Raw genomic sequence first — 6,397 nt, 5'->3', positions numbered from 1 at the left:
CTAAATTATGTCTAGTGCTCTTTCCTTGTCCACAAATCCACTCATTTTATTATGAAAGGCAATGAGGTTGTCTATTTTACTGCAGAAGGCAAACAGTTTGGTCAGGCATGATTTGCACATGATAAATCACTTCATTTCTGATCACCTTCACCTTCATGCTCACAGAGATGTACTCTAAGAGGACTCGTTCTGTGGTTTTACTAATGTGTATAAATACCTGATGGGAGGAAGTAAAAGAGATGGAGCCAGGCTTTTCTCTGTGATGTTCAGTGATAGCATAAAAGACAACAGGCACAAACTAAAATACAGAAAATTTCCTTAAAACATAAATAAAACCCCACTTTTTTTTTTTGGTGGGGTGAGGTTGGTCAAACACTGGAACAGGTTGTCCAGAGAGGTTGTGGAATATCTGTTCTTGGAGATAATGAAAACCTGACTGGACACCATTCTGAGCAAGCTGGTGTAGGTGACTCTGCTTTGAGCAGGGAGGTTGGGCTAGACCATGTTCAGTGTTTTCTTTTAGCCACAGCCATTTCTCTCAATCAACCCTTTATTCAGCCACAGCCAGTTTGTATCCTCTTTGTTGAGTCCCTCTGAGAAGCAGAGACCTTGTGATGAAGGCTGAGGCAGAGAAGGCATTGATTACCTCAGACTAATCTGTGTTCACCATCACTAAATCAAACATGCTGTTCAGCCACAGTCCCCCTAATTGGCCTTTTCCTGCTAGAATTAGCTCTTCTGGTTTCTCTTTCTGTCCCCTGTGATCACCACATGCTGAGCATTAGCTTTGTGGACAGCACTCCCGGACGTCTGGGAAATGTTTCTGAAGTCCTCCTTTGTAGCCTGCTTCCCCCTTCCTCATGCTGCTCTACCACCAACTCCCTGCTTAGCCACACCAGTTTGCTGACAGGCCTATTTGTTTTCCTGAGTGTTGGAATGAATCATTCTTGCCCTCAGACCCAGTCCATCCTTAAGGAACTACCAGCTTTCCTGAGCAACTACCCTCTTCTGATCTGCTTCCCATGGGATCACACTTAACAGCTCCCTGATCCATCTAAAGTCTGTTTTCCTGAAGTCCAGGGTCAGTGCTCTGCTCCAGCCTTATTCACTCCCCTTGAGACCTTCAACTCCATGATTTCATGCTTGCTATAAACCAGTGTCATAAGTGACTTTAGCAAACTCCACATAAGATGATTCTTTCACAGCCTCTCCATCTCAGCCAATAACTGGATAAGGAATGGTACATTGTCATCTAAATATGATGAAAACAAGATGTTAAGAAGCATAAACCCATAAACTGTTCAGACTGAAGGATCATAAACTGCTTCAGAGGCAACTCTAAAATTGTGCATTATAGCATCTAATCTGAATACTATACTTAGATGCAAACCATGAATAGTAAATTCTGAACAAGTATTTGTAAATTGCCTGGTATTATGAAAGCTTAAAAAATTATTGGTATGTATGAAACTAGCTATAATTTAAAGAAATGTTGACTTTCTATCTTACATATCCACTACTTCACAGTGTTTATTAACTTAGACTTTCTGAGTTGCTGTTTTACTTTCCACCTTGCAAACTGAAACCTCTAAACTAAACTCACGGTTTAAATTTGGAACATTTCAACTCAGGTCAGATAAGGCAGTCAACACACAATCCAAAGTATGGCATGATCACTGACTTCATGCAACACTGAATCAGAGATCATATTTATACAGAGATAGTTTTGCCAGGTGAACAATCACCTTAGGGCAAGTGAAGAAACCTGCCATTTCCCACAAAAGCCCTGTTTCTGCAGAGCAGGGCACAATGGTGGTCCATTGTGGAAACTATTTTTCCTGGATTTCTGTTTTCTTAAAACTGAACTTGTGTTGATGAAAAGATAGCTATAAGAATTTTTTCTTCAAAAACTAAAATTAGCCCTTTATATTTTTGACAAGTAAAGCACTGGTGGAGGTTCTATTTCTTTTTTTTCTTCTGGGGAGCAGAATGCCTTTGTGACCATGACCTGAAAGGACCCTTAGTGGATATAATTTACACTCTGTGTATTTAGTCCCAGCTTTCTTAGAATAATATTTTGCCAAGATTTCTATCTAAAAAGTATTTTAATGCTGCTGCTATTTTCAGTCAGAGATAGCAGGTTTGGGATTTTATTGAAGGTTTTCAGTTAAGGGCAGACAGTTTGAATTCTTGTTGAATGTCTGAAGAACTTACTAGCCTTCAAAACCATCATAAATATTCCCTTCCGCGCTGTTCTTGTTTCATATTCTACGATTACATGCTGCACTGTGAATTGAATGCTGATTTCAAACAGTATGAGAGAGCAACACAGTGAATGTCTTTTGACTAATAGTTTTTTTTTGAATGGTAACATTTCAAATGAAAATGCGTGCACATGTTGGCTTTGAAGATATAATAAAATAAGTGTCTAAACAGTCAGAAACATCAGAAAAGTCTACTACTTTTTGGATGCACACATGTAATCTTTTCTTGCTCTGTGGGGATTTTATGTTTATTTCCACTGTACATTGAGATAAGAATACACTTGACAGCTATGTGAAATCAGATAGATCTTCTTCATGGAGATGAATTGTATCGTGTGCAAGTTGTCTTCCAAGTAAATATTTAATTAGCTGCTCTTATTGAGATGCAATTATTCAGCACCTTTGCACAGGGCAAGTGGAATACATGACATAATAGATGACACTAAGGTCTGAAAAGGTGACAGCCTTTTCTGCTGAATCACTTGGAGCTTGATTTTCCGATACTCCACAGTATGGCTCAGAAAAGCCTGTGTTAAATGGCAGCTTCACCATGACAGAGAGAAGGTAAGGCAGGGAAAGGAAAACTCATAGGGAAAGCATCAGAGAAGCCAAGGATGACATTGAAAGACAAACTGGAAGCAAATCTGCACTGTGAAGGCAGTTTAGGCAAAAAAAGCACATTAAGCAATTTTTTTCCCAAATTTCCTGTGATGTGAAATAGCAAGGACAGGCTGAACTTGTGCAGAAATGCAGTCTATGAGAAGAAAGTTTTGCCACTGTGGAACTTTAAAGGTGGTTACCCAAATACAATTTTTGCTATGAAAAAAGGAAAAGTATTTTTAAAAGGGAGACATGAAGACAAAGTGCTTTATAAGAAAGTACTTGTGAAAATGTGGCAAGCAGGACTGCATGGAAACCAATAGCAACTAAGGGAAAAGAGCCACCCATCAAGCGAAATATATCTAGAAAGAACAGGACATTAAGAGTCCTTCCTTTCTCAGTGGGAATTTGAGCAGAGAATTCATCCTCTTTAGCATTTAGGAACCAGTGTTGCTTGGATCTGGATGTGGTGTATTTTTCATGTCCTATATAAAGTTCAGAACTAGACCAATTATAGTTATCAACAATGACTTTTCTTTACATGAGGTAGCATGTCGTGGATAAACTCTGTTATAATAAATTGGATTTAGCTTATCTAATTTACATTCAAACTTATTTGACAATTAATACTGAACATTTCCTTTATTTTTTTTATTTGACAAAGCCATTTAGAATCTGTCAAGATAAAAGACATGCACATATAGCTACAATTACTTTATATGCAGATATCCTTCCTCCTGCAGGCTATTCCTATACTGAGTTTTCCAGAGGTGTGGAAACACATTTTAAATATAAACTGGATAAAGCATGGTGGTTTCAGTATAATTTGCATAGAAAACTTTACTTTTGTGACTGTTTCAAATATGCAGCCATAGCAATATGGACTGTCTGTCACTTTTCATCTTTCCTTGCCCAATTGTGACATTCCCTTTGAACTGTGTTTTCCTTCTAAATTATTTCTTATGGACTCCTAGAAGAATCTGCCGGAACACTTCTAAAAACTGTAAAACTGATTTCTGTAGTGGAAACTTGTATATTAAATTAAAAAACAGCAAACCCATGTGTATTTCTACTATATTACACTGAAATTTGGGACCACATCACAGCCTTTTGTCTGACATTCCTTTCTAGTCACAGTTGCAATAGTCCACCTCAGAGGAGTAAGGAAGAATACAGATTTTAAACATCTTTAATTCCAATTTATGAAAGTCAAGAATAGGGCTGGGCAGATTTAATAAGTTTTACAGAATTAAAAACACCCCTTCCCATGTTTTTATTGTTATTATGTAAGGGAAATGAAAATTTTTATTCAAGTCTCCCTTATTTTCAGATAAACACTTGGAATATTTTGTTTCCCCCCAGTTGTTTTGATAGGACTCTAGAGACAATGATAATATTTTTATATGTCCTTGCTGGTGTAGAGGCTTCAGTGTTCCATTGGCAATAACATCAATGCCAGCAGCCTGGGCTCTGCAGGTGACACTCCCTGTTCCTTCAATGGTGGCCCACAGAGCAGCACATATCTCCAGCCTCTGTTACGTTGCCACACACAGCATTCTCAGCCAGCCATTCCTCATGTGGGTGCCTGGACACCTGTCTGCACTGGGGACTTGGGGGTTCTCTATTGGACTGCTTAGAGGGTCAGTGGGACCTCACATCAGTTCTTGTTCTTTAGGTTTTGCCTGTGCTTTTAGTTGGATTTCAGTTGCTTATTCATCCTTGTGTCTCAGATATGTGCTGTAACCAATTTTTTTTTCAGTGTGAAGTTGAAAAGTGTCTGTAAAGAGACGTACTGGTCTTTTCTAGCACAAGAAATTTTATACTGTATGTCTTCATAAAGGAAATTTCCAGTGAAGTTGTAATGTTCTTCGAGAGCATGTGGGAAGGTGTTAAAATACTCAGCAGATACATTCTCTTCTTGAAATTTGCTTGGAATTTATACCTCAGAAATGAAACCTCAAGAAAGGGTAAAATGTTTACAGAATTTACTGACCTGACATAATTTTGTTGTTTCATTCAGAACAATAATATTTCATTAGCTTTTGGTGCTTAAATCTGATCTCCCCCTTGATCCTGCTTTAGAAGTAAATGTTTTAAGGGATGAAATCTGGTAGGAGGGAGACTCAAGCATGTTCTAATGAATGTTGTCAAGGATGCCATTATAGTCCAGGAACGATCTCCAAGCAGCCTTTTACTACCGAAAAAACCCACCCGTTGGCAAGACTTTTGAAAGTGGCAGCGCCTTCATTCTCACAATAAATCAGAAATGTCTGCTTGAGCGTCCTCTGGCTGAATCTTTGTAAACTTGGTTGTGGTACATTGGCTATAGATTAACTGGGAACCCATATTAGGCGGGATATTGCACACAATTTTGATGGGCAGGTATGGTCTTAGCCAAGTAAATTCTACTTGCTTCTCTTGGAGGAGAAAGTACAGATTGGTTTAAGTTGGTCACGTCAATTATTACACGAAACAATATATTAGGAACTAGGTGACGTGGATTTACTTCTTGGATCTGCCATTTATCTGCTGGGTAATGGGAAACCATTTTTCTCTTGTCTTTTTGTTTTCTTCCTGTTTTCTTTTCCCTTTCTTTTGTTCTGTATTGCATCCAGTCCAAAGGAGCTCTGAGGAGGGTTTAGGCTTTCTGAGGCACTTGTTACTCCTACTGGTTTTGTCCCTAGGAAAGTGAACCAAATTTAAAGCAGAGACAAGATTTGTCCTCATTGACTCTGTGAAACACTAAAGATAGATTTAATTGTAAACTTCTATTGTCCAACATTGATAGCTAGTTTAGTTATAGAAATATAAATTTTTGAGATGCAGTTCACACAAATACTTTTAAAAGACATGCAAATAAATAGCAAAGAAACAACAAGAAGAAAAAGTAGTCCTTACCGCCTTTGCAATTCTCTTTAATTAGAAAATTTAATGACAGATTTCTAAAATTACTGACAGCTCCTTCATATGTTGGGATTTTTAAAATATTGTTCAGAAAATTTCACTTAGAATGCCAGTTGCCCATAGGTAACCAATCACTCACTGAGATATTCTACCACATCAACCATCCTATCCCATCCTGGGGGAAAAAAATTGTTTGTTAGAGAAGTACAAGACGTCTGCTTTGATTTCAAATAAGCTGCAGAGAGAAAATTTTCTTCCTTGAATGTTTGGCTAATGGCTTACAAGAAGTAACTAATAGTATAATTGTCTTTAGTAACAATTATACTGAAAAAAAATCAAGAGGGATTTTGCTGTGTTTTTCATTTCTTTCTAGCAAGAGACATAGGGCAAACTGCCTAGTCCTCTATAAATTGATGGTGATACATGAATTATAAATGACAGATGGATGCCTTAGTTTGCAAGGTCATAGCAAAGTTGTCAGGCAAAATACAAGAAGGAAATACTCACTGTGTTGCTGCTCCGTATCAGAGCATACCTGCAACTCAGCCTTACTGTTGCTCATAAAAGAATATAGGAAATAAAGAAACAGTATGAATGTAATTCATAGCTGTTTCACAAGAATTCCCTAC

This window comes from Corvus brachyrhynchos, unplaced genomic scaffold, assembly GCF_000691975.1.
Source record: "Corvus brachyrhynchos isolate BGI_N302 unplaced genomic scaffold, ASM69197v1 scaffold86, whole genome shotgun sequence".
NCBI lineage: Eukaryota > Metazoa > Chordata > Aves > Passeriformes > Corvidae > Corvus > Corvus brachyrhynchos.
Note: the sequence above shows the minus strand (reverse complement) of the source record.